General features: G+C 35.3%; 1 long non-coding RNA gene across 1 annotated transcript; it reads right to left on the bottom strand.

Moving 5' to 3' along the window:
• Positions 1–18475: 18475 nt before the first annotated feature.
• Positions 18476–20275, bottom strand: LOC131642575 (uncharacterized). The gene is made up of 3 exons (XR_009295941.1): positions 19125–20275; positions 18888–18954; positions 18476–18542 (listed from the first exon to the last, which is right to left on the bottom strand). It is a non-coding gene; the product is annotated as an uncharacterized LOC131642575 (long non-coding RNA).
• Positions 20276–26592: the final 6317 nt, after the last annotated feature.

The following is a 26592-nucleotide window of genomic DNA, read 5'->3' on the forward strand; positions in this document are numbered from 1 at the left end:
TCCGTGCCTACTTTCCTTTTCACAAACGGAACCATCCAAGGATTGAAGTTATAGCGCTTAGCAAACATCATTATATATGCTCGAAACGCCTCAGGCAGTTGATCACTTTCTTCTTGAGGAGTTAAGTAAGCAAGCCTTGTTCCTTCGACCGTGTGATTCTGGATAGCTGCGTCTTCGACATCAACTATTCCTTTCTTTGGGAGAAAAGCTTCGAAAGTAGCATTAAGCCATAGCTGCAATAACCAGAAAGACCCAACGAAGAGCAGAGAAGTCCCAGCTTCGTTTGTCTTCAAGAAGTCAGCGGATTCACCAAGACATTCGTAAGGATACCCCTGAATCATTTGGCTCAAACCCAATTTTTTCCCAGCATTAAGTTGATTAGCCATACATAGATATCTCTTTGCCACTTGAAGAGACCTGGAGCAGAAGACACATCTCGACAGCCAGAGCGCCAAGAATGCGATATGCTCTTTGTCTGAAACTTCATCGTTTGTTTTGTTATGGTGTCTTATAGTAAACCCAATATATGTAGCTTTAATCTCGCCAAACCCTATGGTGCCGGTATCCATATAATTGGGGTCGAAATCATCTCTCGTTAGTCGAAGACCTGTGATAGCAACTATATCAAAGAAAGTTGGGGTAACCATCCCGCATGGGAGATGAAAGGTATTGTGAGAAGCATCCCAGAAATACATGGATGCTACCAACATGGTTTGGTTGTATTCTATTCCAGTTTTTGATAGTTGGCTCAAATCATAAATCCCTAATTCTTTCAAAAATGAGGCTTTTTTGGCTTCAACTTTAGCCAACCAAGCATAATATAAGTCAGGATCTTTTGCTAAGGGAATTGCCCTATAGACCCTAAGGGTATTGGTCATATATTCTAACCTAATGGTTTCTTGGACTACAGAAGTCTTAGTCGAAGAACCTTCAGCGGTAGTGTTTTCAACAAAGAGTGGCTTGCCCTCATCATCTATCTTATTTATACTAACTAGAGGCCTAGTCTTATAGTAAGTAGGAAATAATTTATTTTGAAGATAAGTGTCACGAACAGGTAAAGGACTCATAAAAGAATGATTTTTTCCAGAAATCGTGAAAGGGATAATTACCTGAGAAGCATAAATGGCGCGAGTTTCCCCCAGATGTGGTTCTGGGATGTATTGTTGATTTCCCACTAGTGAAGGATGTTGAAGTTGATGAACAGGTTGAGAGGCGTCCACGGTTTGCATTGTTTGGTCTTGATCGGTTGATGAAGTCATGGATGAAGTTCTTTAGAATATGGAGAAATAGCTAAAAAGGGTTTTTTGGTTTCTGCGTTTGAAGATACTAACAGAGAAAGCAATTGTGAGGAGAAAGAAGGTATTGCAAACAGTGAAGTCCTTTATTTAAAGGAATAAGAAAAACCCTTCAATTTTCTATTTGATTTGGTTAATTGAGTCAATGGGACACGCGTCAGCAGCTGATTTTTTCGTCTGACGGTCCAGCGGTTGTTTGCCGTACTCCTAGTACCTATGAGCAATGATCATAAGTAATGGTGAGACGTGGGAACACACGTTCTGAAGAGACATTTTTGAAAATGACAAGACGTTTGAAAGAAAGGTCATAAATGATTATGACGTGATTCAAAATCATGAAACTTAAAGGTTTTGAGAATTCGAAATTTCAAAGTATCAAGAAATGCCCGTTTCTACTTTTCCTTCGAAACAGACATTTATTGGGGGAAATTTATTAGCTGGAAATTTCTACTATCATTTATGTTCTTCGAGCGGGAAGATTTGATATTCAAAGGGTTTCGTTTGAATCAAAGAGGACATGTGGAACCCCTGGAAATCACTGTAAAAAGTCACATAATAGTGTTGATGTTGTTGCTTTATTTTTGGAATAACCTTTCTATGTTGTCAATAAAATAAAATAACATTGCTCAAGGGCCTGTGTTCAACACCCTTTGGCAGCAAACCTAATTTTTTTACCACTAATTTCTTTTTTTTCTCAACTTCACTTAATTATTTCACATAGCAAATTAAATTATTTTGACTTGATTTTTTGTACACTTCTCATTTATACATTCTATTTGGAGAATATATTAAAAAATATCAAAAAATATATTTATTTTATCATTTTTTATTTAATCCTTTGAAATTATCAAAAAATAATCCTTTGAAATTATCAAAAAATATTCGATGTTGACTAACCATACATCCATGAGGCTATACACAAATCGAGTTCTAGATGAAATGAAATGAAAAATGAGGCCTCTATTTATAGGCTTCAAATCCTCTAAAAGAGGAAACCTCATTAAATAAAATTTGATCGTTACTAGTTGATTGCACTAATCGATTAGATCATTTAAAGGTAACAGCTATAAGTTCCAAAATAGGTAAGAATTGATATATAGTCATTGCTAATCATTTGGGTAAATCTAAACAACCTTAATCTTCAAAAACGCGCCAATCTTATTGATTGGCATAATCGATTAGGTCCAGAAAGAATTTTTTTTTGGCTTTTTGAATGTTCCCATTTCTTTCTATCCAACTTCTATATATCTTTTCTCAATTCATTTCTTTTCCAAGGACATTTAAAAAGGTTTTTTAGTGTGTGTGTGTGTGCGCGCGCACGCTGATAGCCTGCTACTTATATAAAGTTTTACTCACTTGCTAAGTTGGGATAAATTCCTTAAGCATGTGTCTGATGTAATCATTGTGTTGACACTTTACTTGAGATCTCCTGAGGCTTTTGGTGTAGTCTGTTTGTTTGCCTTTGTTTGAACAAACTTTGAATAAAAATATAAAGGTCATACTTTAGGGGTAAGAAACCTAAATCAAAAGATATCATTCATACTTAATTTTTATACCTTTTAACTTTATATATATAACATATTTTTGGTGCAAATTCTTTTATCAGAGCTGTAGAAGGATATCATTCATTAAGAGGTGATAAGAATAAGAAGCCTAATGTCAAGGTAATTGATTTGTTTTATTATATTTCTAGTTTTTCAAATACGAGTTCTTCAATTTAAAACCAATGGATGATTATAACATCATGTTAATAGTTACCAAACTAGCGCCCATTCGTATGTTTAATTTGTGATGCTTGTTTTTTTCTTTCACTTTTCATTCGGTTTCTTCATGTGAATCAATTAACTAACCTAGTTTTTCTTGTTTTTGCAATTGAAAGGGAGTCACTGTTGGGCATACATGTGTATATAAACCTTTGTTTCTCGTTGTTTAAAGTTTGTGTTTTCAATTTTTAATGCTGTGAAATCGGGAAGTAAATGACATTGTTGCTATCTTGCAAAATAATCAAACCCTATTAAGTAAGGTATCGGGCACTATGTAAAAACTTCACTTGTGGGTATGTTTTGTATTAGTACGGGTCCTTCCCGCTGAAGGAAGAAGAAATAAAATAGACTATTCCCATACATATATATTAATCTAACAACTTTAATTGATTTTTTATTTAAAAAAATATTTCTAAAAATAATTAGAGTTAATGATGAATTAAAGTCGTTAGATTAATGAAGATCGAAAGTTAAGATTTGGAGTAACTTTTTAAACTTAATCTTGGAGTGAGAATATTGTAAATCTATTTGACATACAAGTTTAGTGTCATGCACCAATTCGATGGTGTAAAGAATAAGAATGAAAGATACTATCATCCAAACATAAACATGAATCACAATTGTAGTTGATAGAGAACAGTACTCAGAGGCAAAGGTATTGGGGAGACCTTAGAATGACATGATACCCCTCAATTTTAGTAATGTTTGCATGTATGTAATTCATTTGTTAATGTCAAAAAAATAAAAGTTGTTATCGCTTTTAATATAGGTAACAAAATTAGAAAATCTGTTGTACTATCACTACAAGAAAATTGACTTTTTGTGACACTCAAAAAGTGTCACTAAAAGTCAATAATCCGTAGGTAAAAGTCTTGGAGACATTGAGTGACGCCCACCCCTAGCGTCAATTATAAGAGGGTGTAGTGCTACGATATAAGAAGTGTCACGATAGCTTTTAGCTACATGCAAATATTTACCTGAATGTCACTATATCATAGGTTAGTGTTACAAATATTTCTATTTTTACCTACAGTTTTTGTTTTAATAGGTGTCACTAGAACTCTGTTAAATAATATTTTTCAGTTTACCAAAATATAATAAAATTATAAAGTAATTTTTTTTTTATAATTGAAGAATATAATATTAAAATTCAATTACTCGGTAAAATTTTTTACGATACATTTTCTATTATTTCAATTTAAATATGACAAATTAACTTAATATTAAAATTAAACTATTATATCAATTTCAATTAAATTCAAATATTTCAATATAGTAACAAAGAATTTCAACTACCTTTTCTTATTTTCTGTTTAATATTAAAATTAAACTATTATATCAATTTCAATTAAATTCAAATATTTCAATATAGTAACAAAGAATTTCAACTACATTTTCTTATTTTCTGTTTGAATAAGTATAACTATAAAGACCCCTATTTTGTATGAATCTAATCAATGACCAAGTAAAATATTCAAGAGGATTCAACATAAGCACTAGAAGCGCCAGCTTTATTTAGTGTAAACCCACGGGAAACGGTTCACCCGAAGTACCAGAAGCACCAGCTTTATTTAGTGTAAACCCAAAAGCACAAGCTTTTCCTAAAGGTTCAACATAATCAAAAGGATTTGTAACCATCAGGCTCGAAAGCATTGATGGAGTCCACCCGACAGAAGTAGTACGTTAACTACCCAGTGATTCAATCTGGTGAAGTCAGCGAGAGTCTTACGAATGCGACCAAGATTTTCTTGAAACAGAGGCATATGCAAGAACATAAAGAACTGGTATACACTAAATTAATTCGAAACAGAAATTGCTAATATGCATAAATTATTTTGGACAGAAGTAGCATATACCCGAGCAATCCTAATTCGAAACAGCAGCATAAGTTGTTGAAAGTATTTGTGGGTAAATATTTTCGGTATATATCGTATCCATAGAGATTGGTTTAATATTACTGCCATTCTATAGTTGTTTATTTTGAGTGAGAAAAAGCAGTTGAATTTGTTTTATGATTATAACTATGCTATTAAATCTAAACAATAATGTAAGTGCAAATTCTGAAAGTTTGTTAACGATTAAAGAGATATGTTGAGCTTTAGGGTTCATCAACCTATTCCTATACAAGGTGTTAATTAAATCACAATTGAACAATCATTCGAATTATTATCTTCACTTATCCTCAAATATGATTCCATGTCTGCAAATCAAATTAGATAAGCTTTAACCGTTATGAGATTCGATCTCTCCAAATATCAATATCGGTAATAGTAATAAAGAACGATAATTATGAAAATCCAATCACAATTCCATCTCTGCAAATTGGGATTGAATCAATATAGTAACCTAGGGCAAAAGTTAGAATCTTTTCTTTCGATCAAAGACTCCACAATGATTTAATATAAAAACAAGGTTTCTTATTGATAATAAATTCAAACAATTGTTCATAGGAATTAATCAATGGTATTGTATATTCATAGGCTAATTACTACCTTAATCTCAACAAGAGGGATTTAACTCTCCATAGACATGAAGAACACACAAGAATTAATGGAGGGATTCATCTTCTTCAAAGGAATATCTTCAATTGGCAAAGAATCCACCTTCAATTGTTGTTCTCTACTTTGGAATCAGAATGCTCTCCTAATTTCGCTCATAAAAAGTCCCTACTTTTACTTGGAAGTTAGGGCTTTTATTTTTAACTTTTGGGCCTGAAACGTCGCGGCCGCGGCGCGGCAACTGATGAGCGCGGCGCGATCAGAAACAGAGAGTTTGGCGCGGCGCTGTCTTGGACTCCCGCAGCGCGCCCTTGCTAAAACTCCTTCTTTTTGCTTTGCCTTTAATACTCCAGCTTTCTTTCCTCTTCATGTTCTTATAACGCTCTTTTTCAGTTCCAAACCTGCATCAATAGTACCCATAAGTGATTCGATTTGCTTTACAAATGAACTAAACTTATTCAGTTCAATTCTTATTAAAAACTTATGGATCTAACACAATTTGCATTAGTTTAGAAAAGAATTTACTTATATTAACACATGAATTTACCATTAATTCACTCCTAACAAACTCTCCCCAACTTAGAGCTTTGTTTGTCCCTAAATAAATTACTTACCTCAATGAATACAACAAAACATACCAACTATCATGCAACAAGTTTTTCAAAAATATTTTTCAAATGGTTCAATTCAGTGACCACTTCAGATACTCTTCATCTCCCAGCAAACTCAGAACATACACATGAAACAGATTTTGTTTGAAAATTACCTCCAGAAGTTCAAAACACTACACAACCGCAGTTGAATCAGCACTAATCACTCTCATCAAAAAGTATGATGAATAAAAAAAGGGTTAAACACTCATCCAAACAATTAAATCAACAAGGATCCATATCTTATGTTCACCATATTATTCGCATCAAGTCCTGTGGAATCTGTGAATCAGAAGGTCTTTCAAGGGTTGTAATGTGATTTAGATTCAAAGAAAAGAAGATAAACGAGGGTTGTTCCTATTCTAGGGAAGCATCCGAATCATAACTCCTTTCCTTTTCCTTGATACCTTAAACTTTTTCACCCATTCTTCTTTTTCAGTCGTAGCTTGATGTTTCTCTTTTTTTTTTCAACAACTGTTTACTTTCAAACGTTGTTCTTCTTTTATTTCTCTTCTTTTTTTTTTCAAGCTACGAATTTCTTTTGTTCTTTGCAAATCACTGCCTATACTTACTCTTCTTTTGATTATGACTCTCCCCAACTTGGAGATCAACCTGTATTTAGATTATATGAATGCTCCCCTACTTTCTATGAAGGTTAAAGATAAAACACATCACCAAACTTTATGGTCGATGGTCCAAAATAAAGCTTTTTATTGAGATCAAAACTCACCAGGTGTTTCCTTGGTGCATATGATGAAATTTACCTTGACCTCAGGCTCTAAGAATGGTTAGCAAAGGATCACACTCTCACAGAAGAAAATAAGTTTTAGGAGGAAACTAGCTCAAAGAACTCTCAGATTCAAACAAGTGCCAAAATCACTTCCACAGATTTCCACAAACGATGCGACAAAAGGTTTAGCATGATACAAACAAGTCAAAATAATCGATGGTCTCCTGCATATAGTAAACAATGGAAAGCTTTCCTCACAATGGTTAAGGCTAAGCCGATCCAACTAAAATAGTGTACCATAAAGAACTTCTCCTAAGTATTTACTAACAACCTATGTTTCATGCACACATTCGGAGTTTGAGTTTGAAAATTCATACCTGACTTGTCACTTATTGAAAAAGAAAGTGAAAACTTAATTTTGTTTGAAAATTCACTCACTACCACTTTTATTCATGTTGCTCCTTTGTTGGTACTTTCATTGCTCTTCACTTGAGCTTTTCTTTGTGTTTTCAGGACTACTCACTCTAAATTGAGACAAATAAAAAACAATTTGCTATACTTAACATAAACTTTAATATCAAGAAGAAAAACAAGTCATAGTGACCCTAAGGTTCACCAGAGTACAGGTCAGCCATTCATAGAATACTAAAAAACAATCAACAATAAAACAGAAATTATCATCACATCAGTTATCAAACATAGAATCAATCTCGGCATCAATATCCGCATCCTCCTCCGCTTCATTCTCTTGTGCTTGGTTATTAGTTTCAACACCTGCACCCCCTACAGGAAAAAGGTTGGATTCCGGCCAACCACAATATGTGAAATAGTTTTCCCAGGTCGGGAAAGTTCTCTCCTCAGGTGCAGCAGAAAGGTTCATGTACTGCTGTTGCATAGCATCGTGCAGGAAGATATGAGACCTCTTGTTAGCCTGAAACATGGATGAATAATAGTAATGCACAACCAGAGGGTCAAATGCAGATGCACTACTAGGTGGTGGTGCTGTAGATGCAGAAGGGCCAGCCTGAGACGCGACAGCTGCAACCTTTTGGTCCCTGTAAAATGGCTTTGCACAAAACCTGTTAATAAAAACATCATCAATAAAAGTGTTAATCACATGATGCCTTTGCCTCGAGCACTCTACCCCTGCCTCCTTGCATAATCCCATAATTAGACCGGGAAGGGGAAGCACACATTTGGCATTAATGCCATGTTGTGTGTCACTCAAGGCTGCTCGACGCAATTCATTCGAAAGAATGAATGCGACATCAACGGTATGCTCAGACATGATGACGGTCATCAGAAATGCCACATCTAAAGGAATGGTGGTCACATGCGTCCTTGGCCTGATATTGTACAAGATCACAGACAGAATTCCCCACGCATGGATGTTCAGATCCTTCCTGTTGTAGTTGGTCGGATTTCCTTGCCTACTAAGTTCTAGTCCTCTTCCTGGAATGCATATTTTTTCAGACATCTGGTCCACAAGGTCAGCACAATTAAGCACATTTTGCCTATAGAAACATTTCTCATCCTCTGCTAATTGGAGTGGTTCACCCAAGAATTCATTGATGGAATCTCTATCAAATGCCACGGTTTCTCCTCTCACAAATGATTGATATGTATAGGCCACCGTTTCATCCGTGGTTTTGATAGCATTAGCATAGAATTCCTTCACTATGTCGTAATCAATGACTGTGTGTGGTTGAAACACACGCTACCAGTTTCTATGCTCTAGGTAATCCCACATAGTAGAGTACGGACCTCCTCCTTGTCCCAAAGTGGTCACCAACTTCTCAGTTAAAATGGTTCGGGACCCTAAATCCTTGAATCTCTCTGCTTGAGCCCGACCCAAAAATCTCTCAGCCTGATCGGTCCAAGCACGTGCTCCCCTAGGACCAGAACTTGTTGTCTTGGTGCGTCCTCTTTTTGAAGGATTCATCTGCAATTATAGAACAAACAGCAACACACATCATATATATTGTTAGGATCATAAAAGAAAAGAACAAATATGGAACTTATTAACCCAGTCGCGGCGCGACTGGATTTACCCGCGGCGCGGCTGCGGCGCAACTTCCAGGGTTTGCCTGCAATGGGTCCTTTTCTGAGGCTCCCAATCCCCTTAATCACATAATAAAGCATCAATTGAACACCAGATCATTTTCATCTACCCTAGGGTTTTCAAAATTTTCTTTATGTGTTCCTAATACCTAAAGTTTTAGGTTTGCCTTTGAATATATGTGGTGACTAACACAAGAATAAGGGAAGAGATACATACCTTGCTGCAGATTAAGTGAGAATAAACGAGAGTGAACGAGATTAGTGAGTGACAACTGCGAATTTGCGATTTTCGCTCTGAGGAGTGGAGAGAGTTTTCAAAACAAAGAATGAGGGGGGAAGTGAGTGGTTTCCAAATAAAAGCTATTTTTCGCATTGTCACGGCGCGCACCTTTACCACCGCGCCGCGCCAAACTCTCTGTTTGGCGTCGCGGCGCGCTCCTTATACTCGAGGCGCGGCTTTGCGAATTCTTCAGTTTTCTAAATTAACAAATTGTTACAACTTCCCCACTTCAATTTTTGATTTGTACTCCTTCTCACTCTCATTGCACTGATTTGATGATATGAATATAAAAATTAAAAGAAAAACAAAATAACTTACTCCGTTGGGTTGCCTCCCAACAAGCGCTTCGTTTAACGTCGCATGGCTCGACGGTCGAACACCTTCTATTAAGTGCTCAAAAGTGAGATTGTGCACACTTCTCTATCAAACTCTCCCCCAAGGTAGTTCTTTAACCATTCTCCATTAACGGTCCAACTTTCTTTACTCTTACTATCCTCGATAGTAATGGCACCGTATGGTTTGACTTCCTTAATTACGAACGGTCCTGACCACTTAGACTTTAACTTTCCTGGGAAGAGCTTGAGCCTAGAATTGAATAGTAATACAAGGTCTCCCACCTTGAACTCTTTCTTCTTGATTCTATTATCATGGTACCTTTTCATATTTTCCTTATACATTTTATTAGACTCATATGCTAGGTACCTGAATTCCTCAAGCTCATGGAGTTGATTCGTCCTCTTCTTATACGCCAAACTATCATCTCTATTGAAGAAACGTAAGGCCCATAGTGCTTTTTGATCCACCTCTACCGGTAGATGACATGCCTTACCATAAACCATTTGAAAAGGAGATGCACCGGTCGATGCTTTGTATGCTGTCCTATATGCCCACAAGTCTTTTCGGGATTCTGACACAGTCTTCTCTAGAATATTCTTGATTGCTCTGTTTGAGATCTCTGCTTGTCCATTAGTTTGGGGATGATAAGGTGACGTTATCTTGTGGTTGATATGATACTTGTCCAGCACTTTCGCTACCTGCTCGTTAACAAAGTGAGATCCACCATCGCTTATAATCACTCTAGGCATGCCAAAACGTGTGAATATGTTTCGATTTAAAAATTTTAGCACAGTTTTGGCATCCGCTTTTGGTGTGGCGATGGCTTCTACCCACTTGGATACATAATCCACTGCAACTAGAATATATTCATTAGCAAAAGAAGGAAGAAATGGCCCCATGAAATCGATGCCCCAACAATAAAAAACTTCTACTTCAATAATGGTTTGAAGCGGCATCTCATCTCGTTTACTTATCCCACCAACTCTTTGACATTTGTCACAATTCTTTGCATGATGGTGGGCGTCTTTGAAAATAGTAGGCCAGAAAAACGCGGATTGGAGAACTTTTGTTGCCGTCCTCCATCCGTTGAAATGCCCACCACTAGGTGAATTATGACAGTGCCACAAGATTTGTTGGGCTTCTTCTTCAGTAACACATCTTCTTAAAATTCCATCCTTACCTATCTTGAACAAATATGGGTCGTCCCACACATAGTATTTTGCATCGGCTAACAACTTTTTCTTTTTGTTCCAATCAAATTCCTCCGGTATCATACCGGTTGCTTTATAATTAGCAAGATCGGCGAGCCAAGGTCTTATTTGGAGTTGAAAAAGTTGTTCATCCGGAAACTCATCATTTATTTCAGCTTCTTGGTTGGTGACATTTACATTAACCAAACGGGATAAATGATCTGCTACCACATTTTCTGAACCTTTTTTATCCCGGATTTCTATGTCAAATTCTTGCAAAAGAAGAACCCAACGAATGAGTCTTTGCTTAGAATCCGGTTTGGTAAGCAGATACTTAATGGCCGCATGGTCTGTGTAAATCACCACCTTTGACCCAATGAGATAGGATCTAAATTTTTCAAGGGCATACACTATAGCTAACAATTCTTTTTCTGTGGTGGCATAATTGACTTGAGCATCATTTAGCACCTTACTTGCATAGTTTATGACATGAAAAATTTTTCCTTTTCGCTTGCCTAATACCGCACCTATGGCATAATCGCTAGCATCACACATAAGTTCAAAATGGTTTTTCCAATTGGGTGCTACGATCACAGGTGCGGTGGCTAGCCGTTCTTTTAGGTCATTGAAAGCTTGTACACAAGATTTATCAAAATTAGAACATGTATCTTGGTTGAGTAAATTACTCAAAGGCTTGGCAATCTTTGAAAAATCTTTTACGAATCTTCTATAGAATCCTGCATGACCTAAAAAGCTTCTTACTCCTTTGACATTTACTGGAGGTGGGAGTTTTGAAATTACCTCCACCTTGGCTTCGTCCACTTCAAGTCCTCTTGAAGATACTTTGTGTCTGAGTACAATTCCTTCTGTTACCATGAAATGGCACTTCTCCCAATTCAAAATCAAATTGGTTTCGATACAACTTCCAAGTGCCACATCCAAATTATTCAAGCATGTATCAAAAGTTTTACCAAATACTGAGAAGTCATCCATGAATACTTCAATACTTTTTTCAATGAGGTCGGAGAATATGGCTTGCATACAACGTTGGAAAGTAGCTGGAGCATTACATAATCCAAATGGCATCCTCCTATATGCGAAAATTCCAAATGGACATGTAAAAGCTGTCTTCTCATGATCTTCTGGGTTTACCACAACCTGATTGTACCCAGAATACCCATCTAGGAAGCAATAGTAATTCTACCCAAATAACCTCTCAAGCATTTGATCCATGAATGGTAAAGGGAAGTGATCTTTTCTCGTAGCTTTGTTGAGTCTACGATAATCGATGCACTTTCTCCACCCGGTTACAGTTCTTGTTGGTATAAGTTCATTCTTGTCATTCCGGATTACTGTCATGCCTCCCTTCTTTGGTACAACGTGTACTGGACTGAACCATGCACTATCAGAAATTGGGTAAATCATACCTGCTTCTAGAAGTTTGATAACCTCTTTCCTTACTACCTCTTTCATTGTTGGATTTAGTCTTCTTTGCGATTGAGCTACCGGTTTGAATTCTTCCTCTAACATGATCTTGTGCATGCAATATGCAGGACTTATACCTTTCAGATCCGCCAAAACCCATCCAATTGCAGCTTTATTCTTTTGAAGAATTTGAATGAGTCTTGCTTCTTCTTTTGTAGTTAACTTAGAACTGATAACGACCGGTTTACTTCCCTCTTCATCTAGAAAGACATACTTTAAATGAGGTGGGAGTAGCTTTAATTCTATCTTTGACTCTTTAACTCCCTTTTTTAGCTCCAAATCTTCTACCTTGTCTTCCTTTGTGATCGTGTTGCCACCTTTCTCTAGTTCCTTTAAAAACGACTCAATCTCTTTTTCTTCTTCTTGAGTAAGTACATTGAAAGATTCAACAAGAGATCTCTCTAACAGGCTAGATAGATGAATTTGGTTTGCCACTTCAACTACACTCTCTTCAGTCACATCCATGCGAAAACAGTCATTCTTGTCTTTTGGTTGCTTCATGGCATCGAAAAGATTAAAACATACCTCTTCATCTTGAACTCTTAACTTCATTATACCATCATCAATATCGATCATCATTCGAGCTGTTTTCATGAATGGTCTTCCAAGAATGATAGGTGACTCCTTGTCTTCTTCCTTGTCAATCACAACGAAATCTACCGGAAACAAAAATTTGTCAACTTTCACTAACATGTCTTGTGCAACTCCATAAGGAAGAGTGGTTGATTTATCTGCTAATTGTAAAGTCATTTTTGTTGACTTCATCTCAATATTTCCCAACCGCTTCACTATTGATAGAGGAATTAAATTGATACTTGATCCTAAATCGATCAATCCATTCCCAATATTTTGATTGCCAATTGTAACCGACAATGTGACTCTTCCCGGATCTCTTGTCTTTTGAGGAAGGCGTGATATTATAGCACTACATTGTGCATCAAGTATAACAACTTCTTCTTCTTCTGGTCTTTTCTTCTTTGTCAAAATATCTTTCATGAATTTCGCATATTTTGGGATTTGAGCAATTACTTCAGAGAATGGATTATTAATTTGTAGTTGTTTAAAAATTTCCATAAACCTTGCATATTGCCTCGCATTGTCCTTCTTTGATGGAGCATGGGGATATGGCAAATGTTGACTTGGTATCACGTTGCTTGCCATCTTTTCTCTACTACTCTTTCTTTTTAGCTTTTCTTTCTTTTTAACTTCTTTATTCACATTTTCTTCTTCAGCATTAGTATCAATAATTTCATATTCTTCATCTTCTCCATCATGTTTTTCAGCTTTCTCTTCCGTATCATCTTCAACATCATTCTTTTCAACTTCATTATTACTTCCTTTTTGCCCAGTCCTTGTCACCACCGCTTTGCAATGCTCTTTTGGATTCTCTTGAGTGTTGGCTGAGAATGTTGCATTTGATTGGTTAGATGCAATTTGTTTAGCCAGTTGGTACACTTGAGTTTCCAAATTCTTTATAGTTGCCTCTTGATTCTTTTGATTTGTCATTGACATTTGCATGAACTGATTCATGGTCTCTTCCAACTTAGATTGTCCTCCTTGTTGTTGTGGCGACGGTTGAGTGTAAGGTTGAAAAGCTTGTTGTTGATATCCTTGATTGTGTGGCCTTTGTTGATAACCTTGATTGTTATTCCTTGGTGGATAACCCTGTTGATACGGAGGATTATGATATTGATTCTGCCTTTGTCCTTGGTTGTTGTTCATGTAATTCACTTCTTCCAACACCGGTGGGCAAAATCCTGTCTGATGCTCTCCCTTGCATAGCTCACACTTTGCAACTTGATAAGAATTAGATACACCATTCAGCTCCTTGAGTTGTTGTGGTAATTTAGACATTTGTTGTGTCAAAAGTTCCACTTGCGATGTTAGTAACTTATTTTGGGCCAGCAGAGCATCACTGTTATTCAATTCCAAAATTTCGGCTTTCTTATCTCTGATAGCTCGATCATGATTATCCTGACGATCATTCAGAGCCATTCGCTCAATTATCTGAGTAGCTTCAGCAGGTGTCTTGGACATGAGGGAACCACCAGCTGTGGCATCTAAGAGTGTCTTGTTTGTAGGTGTGAGACCATTTCGGAACATGTGGATTTGATCGACTTCTGCAAAACCGTGTCCTTTGCACTTTCTCAACATAACTTTATACCTTTCCCATGCTTCATTCAATGATTCATTACTGCCTTGAGAGAATACGGCTATTGCTGTTTTTGCTTCAAAGAATCGGTTTTGAGAGTAAAACCTTTCTAAAAATTTTTCCTCTAAGGTGTTCCAGTCGGTCATCACTGTTTCGGGTTGATCCAAGTACCAATCTTTTGCCTTAGATAACAAAGAATGTGGGAACAACCTCTTGAATAGTGTCTCTTCATCAGCTTGAGCTACACCAGTCGTACCCGCTAACTCATAGAACCGAGTAAGATGCGTGTACGGATCTTCATGGTCCAATCCGGCGAAAGGACTTGCACAAATTAATTGTATGATACCGGTCTTCAATTCTGCCGGTCTCCCGTTGGCGGCAGTTCTAGCGAACTGTGGGTTGAGTCTTGGACTATTTGCACATGAGCCAGTAGCAGCCATGTTGACAACAGTTGGTTGTATAATAACTTCCTGTTCTTCTTCAGCAAATAGTTCGTGAAAGAAAAGTCCTTCTTACGACTCGTCAATTGTTTCAAGTTGTTGTGACGATGTCGCGGTTGCGTTGTCTCTTGCTCTTGCTATGTTTGCTCTTCTTCGTGTTTTGCTGTTTAACCTCCTAGCGGTCCTTTCGATCTCTGGATCAAAAAGAAGTTGATCACTGGGGACTTTGCTGCGCATACACGAATTTCTGCAAAAACTAACAAACGAGTGAAACAACCAAATCAATAAAATAGTAAAAAAACTCAAAATAAAACTATTGCAATGCGTGCAATATTGACACCAATCCCCGGCAATGGCGCCAATTTGTTGAAAGTATTTGTGGGTAAATATTTTCGGTATATATCGTATCCACAGAGATTGGTTTAATATTACTGCCGTCCTATAGTTGTTTATTTTGAGTGAGAAAAAGCAGTTGAATTTGTTTTATGATTATAACTATGCTATTAAATCTAAACAATAATGTAAGTGCAAATTCTGAAAGATTGTTAACGATTAAAGAGATATGTTGAGCTTTAGGGTTCATCAACCTATTCCTATACAAGGTGTTAATTAAATCACAATTGAACAATCATTCGAATTATTATCTTCACTTATCCTCAAATATGATTCCATGTCTGCAAATCAAATTAGATAAACTTTAACCGTTATGAGATTCGATCTCTCAAAATATCAATATCGGTAATAGTAATAAAGAACGATAATTATGAAAATACAATCACAATTCCATCTCTGCAAATTGGGATTGAATCAATATAGTAACCTAGGGAAAAAGTTAGAATCTTTTCTTTCGATCAAAGACTCCACAATGATTTAATATAAAAACAAGGTTTCTTATTGATAATAAATTCAAACAATTGTTCATAGGAATTAATCAATGGTATTGTATATTCATAGGCTAATTACTACCTTAAACTCAACTAGAGGGATTTAGCTCTCCATAGACATGAAGAACACACAAGAATTAATGGAGGGAGTCATCTTCTTCAAAGGAATATCTTCAATTGGAAAAGAATCCACCTTCAATTGTTGTTCTCTGCTTTGGAATCAGAATGCTCTCCTAATTTCGCTCACAAAAAGTCCCTGCTTTTACTTGGAATCTAGGGCTTTTATTTATAAATTTTGGGCCTGAAACGTCGCGGCCGCGACGCGGCAACAGATGAGCACGGCACGATCAGAAATAGAGAGTTTGGCGCGGCGCTGTCTTGGACTCCCGCGGCGCGCCCTTGCTAAAACTCATTCTTTTTGCTTTGCCTTTAATACTTCAGCTTTCTTTCCTCTTCATGTTCTTATAATGCTCTTTTTCAGTTCCAAACCTTCATCAATAGTACCCATAAGTGATTTGATTTGCTTTACAAATGAACTAAACTTATTCAGTTCAATTCTTATTAAAAACCTATGGATCTAACACAATTTGCATTAGTTTAGAAAAGAATTTACTTATATTAACACATGAATTTACCATTAATTCACTCCTAACATAAGTATGCACGAAATATCATTCGTATCAACAGTAGCAAATATTCATGAAATTAACACGAAACCGGAACAGAGTATATGCAAGAATTGGATGCGTACGGAAATAGAAAACATGCATGGATTCAATTCAAAAAACCGAAACAACATATACACAAAATCAAAACAGAAGCAACGCAAGGATCAATCATATAACACACAAGGATCAACATTGAAGCAATATAAATACTTGATTGATTATGTGTTCATAAACATCCATACGAGAAGGCTTCATGCGATTGACACATTTAGTGCACGGACATAAAATTTTTCCATTTTTTGACGAATTTGCAAATGCAAAATCAAGAAAATTTAAAATCCCTCTAATGTACTCCTCTTGAGTTACAGAGTTGTTTGATATCCAACTCTTATCCATTTGATAAAACAAACTGAAAATATATGACCATATAAATTACTAATTAGAAAATAATAATGTCAAAACAATATGTAATAACATTCACTCTGTTTTGGTTGCAAAAAAATCTATAATTTTTTGATAACATTAGAAAAGTTGTGAAATGTTATGTAGATGATCCTTTCATTCCAAAAGGATATTTAATATCTGTGAAATGACCTTTATTTGGTTGTTGTTCAAAACATTTTATACAAAATTAACTTGAAAAGTTGTCAAAACAATATGTACTAACTTGAAAATTTGTTTGATCAATGGCTTATTTTCAACCACAAAGTTATCACTTTACACAATACAAATCTTATAGTTCAAATATGCTTCTAGCATAGGTAAATAATCAATACAACAAAAACAAAAATCATTATAGTCTAATGAAAGATATAATACCTCACAAAGGGCCGGTCTTCATAAGCTCATATCCAAAAGAGCTTCAACATGTTTCTTAGAGAGATTGACCTCTGGAAATGGATATTTTCATTCATATTAATAAGCTAAAAGGTAGAGACTTCCAATTCATATTGAGTGTGCTATGTATCATCAGTATAGCATAAAAATAATTGGTGTAGATAATTAAATGCAAAATTACTCTACTTCAAAATTTAATGAAGATGTTAATTTGTTATATCCCAAATCCAAAATCCCCAAGTCTTTTAAGCCTACAATTTCTTCAAGTGGTCCCATAGAAAGAGTTGTTCCTTAAAACATTGCACAGTAAAGTTTGAAGAAAAAAAATTAAAGAACTTCTTAAGATAGTGCAAATATAGTAATGGTACATAAATTCTAGTTTGAGCAGAGTAACCCGTGCAGCATCTTACATGACAGTCATCATGCAGTAGTGATTGAGAGCTCGAGTTTAGCTACGCAAGGTAGTATAGAACAAAGGCAAGGTTTGGGAATGAAGGGTTGAAGATGGCTGAAACTTCAAGACTAAATAATCTGCAAGATAGAGTCAAACAAGTCATCACTCACAGTTTCAAGGAGCATACAAAGACTGACAAGAACTTGCAGCAGAAGAATCAAAGCCCTCTAAATTCTAATAGTAAAGTATCATAAGTTACATTTATCTCACAGTTTTACGGAGCAAACTAAACAGAATTCTTTCACTTCTAAGGAACGGGCTACACCTATCTCAAGCAATGTTGATGATCAAATTTATGAGAATACAAGTATAAAGAACTAACCTGTAGAACACACTCAGGAGGGCATGCAGCATAATATCAAGGCAAAAAATATTTTGTAACATGATTATGGAACAACAATTAAAGTGTAACAATTTAGTCTCCAATGAATTTAGTCTACATTTAAAAAAGAAAAGATTGAGAAAAACCTCTACAATGGCAACAAGAGAAGCAACAATCATTGCGAAAATATCACCGGCGTTAAAAGAAGGGGTTCCCCATTGCAACTGATTCGGGAGACTTATCCTGCACAGATGTACAAAAACTTAATTAAAATGGTTACTAGCTATTGTAAGAGGTGCAAATCTATTAAGGACTGACCAACGAGTTACAGTGACCAACCCAGATCTGTCAGTGCGGCAACCAAATTGAGTGAATTGTGGTCTTTTATTATATGCACCAGCCGCGGAAAAAATTTCAGCAAATAGCCATGAATTTCCAATTGTAACTATGATTGCAACGTGGTCGACGCCTTTTAATCCCATCTTTTGTGGAATGTACTGCAAGGAGATTCGTTTAACGAAAGTTTCGTTAAATGATCAATTTAAAATGTTGAGCTATTCAAAATTACAAAAGCAAATATCAGAGAATAACACGGTATATCCACAATTACAAATGAAATACCCATCAATGATATTAGGAACATAAAGGTAGACAGATAATTTAGGTAGGCAGATAATTTATTGAATCTTGGTGCAGGTTTCTTGGCCTTTAGATATTTTCAATATGTGGAGACCATAAATTCATAACCCATATAATTGTTTTTCTACCTTATATCACACACCTTAATATTTTCCACCCGAAAATTAGAAATTTTTCTTCAATTCACTACATAAATACTAAACCTGATTGTTAACTATGGATTCCTCTTCAGGTATAGCACAACACTTCATCAGCTTCCTTATGTCTACCCTGCAATACCAAGCACCAAAAAAAATACTAGTAAAAGATAAACTAACGAACGTTTCAACTACACACAAAAGCAAATAAAAGATATATCTTTGGCAGCATGCCATAGAGACAAACATTTCACTACATATGTAAAAATGCAAACAGAAATTAAGAATGAGAGGAAAAAATACCTGTACAATAGAGGAATGAAGGTAAAAGTTATGAGGCACAAGAGTTCTCCAAGAAGACTCATAAGCATAAATGCACTCTCCCCACTCAACTTTATTAGTATTCCATTCACAAAAAGTGGAACTTCTGATTGATTGATGAATAGTCCATGAACAAAATATAGTAATACAAAGCATGCTACAAACTGCCCAAGATCTTGTAAATCAGTTTAAACCATATTTAGAATTCTAAAAAAAACTGACAAATAGAAGATGACTGTCTGTAAACCAAATTCAATGGATGTTTAAGGTTAAACCAAAACTTCTGCTTGAATTCCAAGGAGAAGGCATGTCCATGTATCATACTCATCACTGCAATTCTTTAATTAAGAAATGAGAAATTAGTCTACAAACAAAGCATCAAATCAAGTGAATTTATCAAGTTCAATCTAAGCTTGTTCATCTAAACATCATATTTTATGCATGACTTTGAAGCTGAAATACAGAAATCCACTATAGACTTGATAACCAATTCAATAAGCAGAATGAAGAAAGGACCATAACAATTCAAAACCACCAAAATTAGACTAATGTCAACAGTGTAAGAAAAATATTGTCCTTCTCCAAGTTTTTCTCTCTTCCAGTTTCTTAACAGTAACACATTTGAGGAAAGAATAAAATGGAAAAAAAAGGGGAGCGTAAGTAAGAAATGTATGAAGGAAGAGGATAATCTAGTTTGTTCTATTGAAGCACACTTACACGATTAAGATGGAAGAAGAAAATTTAAGAAGATATCAATATAAAACTTAAGATTTCAAGCATTAAATAGAAACTCAAGAGTTCAGCAACAATAACAGAAAATTCAGCATCACAATGCACATCAAAACAAAAGCAAAAAGAGGAAAGAAACTAGTTGAAACTTTTTGTCGAACACTTGAGGCGTAAGTTGTAAAAAGGTAGTAACGTCGACAATTCTCCACCAATTCACACGCCGCAAATGATCATCAATGAACAATACCACCAGTACAACAACTCAACATCATGAAGTAAAAAAATTGAAGCAAAAGAATCAAGAGATACGGTTGAGGTGTTTTACCGAACACCTTGCGGGTAAGACCAAAAGCTGTATTTTTCTGCATTTTTAACCGGTAAACATTCCTCCATTTAGCTTCATAATGTTGATGCTAGTGTTAACTTAATTTAGAATCAATACCGAAACAAAAAACAAGATAAACCAATTGAAACCCTAATCAACATGAAATCGTGAAGCTTACCTTAAAAATGCACCAAACCATAAGTATTATGAACCAAAACCAAAACGCGACTGAATCGATGCAGTGAGATTACGAATCCCATTTGGGTTTGCGAAAAAGTTGTCTGGCTGCAAAATCGCATTTGGGAAAAAGTACTTTTGCGCGGGAGGCTTTCCGAAGAATCGCATTGGAAAAAAAACGCGTTTGAAAAAGCGCTTATGTGGGAACTTCTTTGTGTTTTGTCCTTAAAAGCACGAGAAAGAGAGTTATCTGAGTGTAAAATATAATAATAATGACAAAGTAAAGTTAAGTTAATAAAATAATAAAATAAGAATTAGTGATGGTTGTTGTTGCCCGTAGGTAAAACATAGAAAATGACTGTCACCGTAGGGCAATTTTCTTGTAGTGTATGGCTTCGCCTTCTGCATTGTGCAAGATACTATAGCCCATGTCATTCATTGAGGTTTGATGTGTTTTAGTTTGCGCTTTTGAATCTGTAGTTGGATGTGTGTGATTGCAAGAGGTAGAATTGATAACTATTTTGGTTTTGCGAGTGTTTGCAAGAGGTAGAATTGATAACTGTTTTGGTTCTACAAGTGTTTGCATGTTCTTTGACTGTCTCTGTAATAAAGGAATATAATGTTGGATGATTCAAAAGAGATCCCCCTTTAGGAGTAGAATGTTTGTATATAGAAATATACTAAAAAGTTAGGACTTTGTCTATGCAATCATGCATAAGAATGCAACACTCATGCTCCTGTATATCATTATTCACTGTGAAAGATACTTTAGGTTAATGACATGTTTATGGTAATTTCTAAAACATTATAATGTTGTTTTTGGTTTCTAATTGTAACAAAGATTTTATATGTAGGCATATGTCATGAAGAATATGTTTGACATTGTTGATGTTTCTATTATTGAAAGATTCGATGAGGTAGTATAATTTAAAATATTTTGTTATTGCATGTATTTATTGAAAAATATGTAAATTATTTTTTCAATATGTATTTGTTTAATTTATTATCTGTTGAACTTGAAGATGGTAGTTGGACTCACCTTTAGGCAATTAAGTCGGTTCTAAGAGCTTTTGAAATGATTTTGGGGCTTGGTATCAACTTCCATCAAAGTAAGCTTATTGGAATAAATATTTCTTCCAACTTCATGGAGGTAGCTATTAATTTTCTAGGGTCTAGGAGGGAAGGTAAAGAGTTCACTTTTTCGGGTATTCCTATAGGTAGCAACCCTAGAAGAATATCCACTTGGGAGCCATTGATGTCGAAAAGTAAGAAACGGTTGGCAAGTTGGAAAGGGAAATTTCTTAGTTTCAGCGGAAGACTCACTCTTATCAAAGCGGTTCTTGGTAGCCTTGCTATTTTCTTGCTTTCTTTTTATAAGGCGCCTAAGAAAATCATTGAGGACATAATCAAAATCCAAAGTAATTTCTTATATGGGGAGGAACAAAAGACAAGAGGTGTGTTCATTGGGCGAGTTGGGATGTCGCGTGCCTTCCGGTTGAGAAGGGAGGTTTAGGAGTCAAACAAATTGAGGAATTTAATTTAGCTCTCTTATGCAAATGGAAGTGGCGGATTCTCGAACATCCTGAGTCCCTATGGTATGGGGTTTTGAAAGCGAGATATGGTGATGTTATTCTTAGTGTGTCTCATAGTGGTAGTGGGGCCAAGGGGGTGGACCGTAAATCATATTGGTGGAGGGATTTTGTATCATTGAATTTTCTCAGGCCTTAGGATTTCTTTAACACTAATAGTAGCATTTTGGTGGGAAATGTATTGACTTTATCCTTTTGGCACTCAAACTGGATGGGTCGGGGAATTCTTAAAGATTGTTTTCCGCTATTACTCTCTGTTTCGCTTTTGCAGGTTATTACCGCGGCCCTCATGGGAGTGTGGCAAAATGGTGAATGGGTGTGGGGGGACTTTGGCATCCCTCCAATTCTCTAGAACATCACCGTTCCTGCTGCAGGCCCAACCGTTGTGCCTTCTGGTGCAACATATTCTCAAAATCAATGGAACATTTCTAGTCTTGCTACCGTCACAGCACTAGTTTCCTCCGTAGCAGCAATGGATTCGCCCTTAGCGCTTGCTGCCGAGCCTTTTTGCAGCAACAGTTTGCTTGAAGACCTACTGCGGCTGCAGCAGTTGGTTTCTTCGATTAAATTGGACATTAATAAGGATGATATGGTGTTCTGGCAGGCTGAACCAGAGGGAATCTTTTCGGTTAAATCTTGTTATAATCTGATCAATGTAACCATATTCCGTATGGTCCTATGGGCGAATTTGATAAGGCTTTTTCTTTTGTTTGGAAGACGGATGTTCATATGAAGATTAGAGCTTTTGGTTGGAGGAGTTTCATATATAGACTTCCCCCGAGAGGAGCTTTATCAAAAAGAGGTATTATATCTCAATCCAACTCTTCTTGTGTTTTTTGTTGCATAAGGGAGGAGTCTTTGGCTCATTTGTTTTTAACGTGTCATAATTAGGAATTAGTATGGAGGGGTATTGCAGAATGGATTAGTTTTGATATGTACAAGGCGACAGATATGAAGGAGAGTTTCTTGAATTGGTACTTTTATGGAAAAAAGGATAAAGTTGGAAAGGGTAAGGAGGGAGTGGTATGGTTGGCGGTTGTTTGGTCTCTTTGGACGGTTAGGAACGGAATCATCTTTAGGGGAGATACCTGGAACATATCTGATATAGTTTGGGGGATAAAAGCGTTAGTTTAGCGTTGGGCTTTTGTGGGGAAAATTATACAGCCCAATTGTAATTTTTACGAGTTTAGTAGGTTACTGTTTTACTATTTGTCGTAAGAGGCAATTGGCGTTTAATTTTCCTTCTTGTGCTTTTTAGCCGGGTCTTTTTTTGTATCTTGTTTCGAGAACTCTGGTTCTCTGATTAATATATTCCTTGCTTAAAAAAAAGACACCTCATCATATGAAAAAGAGACAATTGACCATATTCAACAACGTTGGGCTTTAAGTTTTTTGTTTTTTGCAAATGGTTGAAAATCAAAATCTACAACAACACCAAATGAAAATGGTTGAAGAGCATAAGCACCAAGAAAACAAATAAATGTTGCCAAAATAAAAGTGAAGGAAGAAAAATTATACATGAAAGATTATGACTTGTGGTTGAATATTTTGTTTTTGTTACATGAAGAAATATTATGACTTCTTAGTACAAGATAATATGATTTTGATGTATGACTTTTTGGTATTAGATAATATGATTTTGATGTAAGACTTATATATGATGATGGTAGAATATATTTGATTTGGTTGTACATTTGGTTTATGAATGAATTTTATATAAAATTATTTAGTTTAATGATTTTTTTAAATATTATTAAAAAATAAATAGAGTTCTTTTACACACGTTATAAGGTATTTGTTTATTGAATGTCTAGATTCAGCGGTATACACAAATATTTGGTTGAATAAAATAAGGTGTAATTGAAATAAAATAAAATATAATAATCATGTTTTACATCCGGGATAGCTAAAATAGGGTGTATTATACCATATTTTTACACCTTATTTAAGGAAAATAGGGTGTAAATTTGTTGATATTCATATTAAGCATTATATATTTTACATCCGATTTTTATCAAATGGGGTATAAATTTGTTTGATTTAAATGTATATATGTAAAATTTACATTCGTTTTCTATTAAAAATGGTATAACATATATATACCATGTATTTACACTCGTTTTAAAACAAATGTAAATTCATTAAATATTTCCCACTCGTTGAATTTGCATTCTAAAATATCAGATGTAAATTGTATAAATAACAAACGTAAATTACTCTTTTTATACTAGGTATTTAGTTATTATTATTCTAAATTTTTTATTTTGTGCTTCTAGTAATATTGTTTTACCATTTTTTAATAACATTTTATATTTATTCTTGGATAATCATAAATAACATTAACATAAATAATTTAATAAATCTATTATCATTAAGACATTATCTATTTAAAAATACAAAATTCTTACATCTAAAATTATTCAATTCTTAGATAAAATATTTTAAACATTTACAAATAAAAACATAAATTGTATATCTAAACATATGAAACCATAACATCAAAATTTCAAATGCTAACAAGTAGTCTTTAGCCGTGTCTAATCATACGAAGGTCTTGAAACAATCTAACAAGTCCACCTAAATACTAAGTTAACAAACGAGCAGTTGTGTGTCCTCTCCAAATATATCAATACACAGTCTCTTGAGCACATGAACTTGTAAAAGAGGAAGTTGATTTAAGAGAACCTTGTGGTTGAGATTCTTCTTGTCGGAATAGATCCCCACCGATCGTGTCTCTAGAGAAGAATGAAGATGATCTTGATTTGAGGGATTTTGAAAAATCTTTGAAAATGAAATTCGAAGCTGCTACCTTCTTAACATATCAAAGTGGTCGAGGCTTGAATTGAAGGAGATATGATTGAATCAACAAATATCTGATTGAATCAGAAGAGATTTGGTGGTCGAAATTCGCAAGAATCAAAAGTTGATTCCAATAGGCAGTGTTGCTGCCGCCGACAGTGGTGCTGGGACTGCATCTGTCCCGACTCAGCAGCTGGCAGCTGAGTTGCAGTCTTTACTGGCAGCTCTTAACACTGTTCGGATCAAGGAAAATGTTGAGGACAACTTCTCTTGGGCGAAGGATTCTAGTGGGAGCTTTACCGTTAAATCGTGCTATGAGTTTTTTAAGAAGTTTCTTTCCGGTCCGCCGTTGGAAAGTGATAAGGTTAAGGCCTTAAACTTTCTATGGAAATTCAAAGTTCCTCCAAAGATTCTTTGTTTTGCTTGGAGGTTTTTATTAAATAGATTGGCTACTAGAGATCAATTGGTGAGAAGAGGTGTGTTGGAGGAAGGAATTGATTCTAGGTGTGCCTTATGCGGCTCCGGTGAGGAATCTTTATCTCATCTTTTCTTTTTGTGTAACGTTACCGTTCGCATTTGGAGAAGGGTGTTTATGTGGCTTGATTTATCCGGACTTTTGTCCTTTGAAGAGTTTGGGGATTTCTTCTATAATTTCCGGAAAATTCCTTGCCTTATTAAGCGTATGATTGTGGGTACCGTTTGGATTGCTACGGTGTGGTCGATTTGGCTAAAGCGCAATGCGGTGATCTTTGAGAATGAAGTTTTTAGCTTTACCGAATGTATGTCGGATATAGTCTTAAGCTCTTGGAGGTGGTTATGTGCTTTCCATAAGAGAGTTAATCTTTGTAGTTTTTATCTTTGGAACACTCTACCTCTTCTTTGTTTTGAAAGGTAGTAGTTCTCTTTCTTGTATCGGGTCGGAGCATCCCTTTTGCTCCCGTTTAATTCCATTACCTATTTAAAAAATATTGTTCCGTTTAGGAACCAAAATTGATAATGATAATTCTTAATATGGTGGTACAAGCTGCTTTGATGTGGTTGTATAAATGAACCAACAAAATTAGCACTCTAAAGACAAAGTCATTGAGTAAATCATACTTATTTATTTACTGTTCACGCGGTGAGTTATATTTAATGGGTGAAAATTTTATCTACGCATTATTGGGCGTGCAACCTGTCTAAAACAACATTTTTTTTTAACACTCTATCAAACACTCACTCTTTTATTATGGAGAATCACATGTGGCTCATACCTTAGTTATTATGGAGAATCACATGTGGCTCATACCTTAGAAACTAATGATGAAGCCCACAAATCTACTAAGATATAATTTCCTAGAAGTGAAAATACTCTTATAATTTAAATAATGCATGTGTATAGAATTTCAATAAAAATTGCATCAAAAATGGATTTCTAAATAGATAAAGCACCAAATGCCAAATCATAATTAGACAACCTATAATCTTAGACATGCCCCCAACGAAGTAAAAATCTCAAAAACACAAAGCAAGATGCCATAGCATCCAAGCAAGAACACATCCTAAGAAATACCATAAGTGGAGGGAAGGACATGCGGCCAAAAAAGATTCTATAGAAAACTACACTTAAATTCATGACAAAAATTAAAACGCCACCAAAAGCATGATATATTTTTCTTAGAGAACAAAGAAAATTTTATTTTTCCTTCACAAACAATAAAACTTAGATATTTTAATCCAAAGCTCTAAACTTGTATTTTTCAATTCTTTCACTCACCTAATAGTTCAATTTTTATAAATTTAAAACAAAATAAAAAATATGTAATTATTGATATGATATAAATTATGTAAG

The sequence above is a fragment of the Vicia villosa genome, unplaced genomic scaffold (assembly GCF_029867415.1).
Source record: "Vicia villosa cultivar HV-30 ecotype Madison, WI unplaced genomic scaffold, Vvil1.0 ctg.005316F_1_1, whole genome shotgun sequence".
Lineage (NCBI taxonomy): Eukaryota > Viridiplantae > Streptophyta > Magnoliopsida > Fabales > Fabaceae > Vicia > Vicia villosa.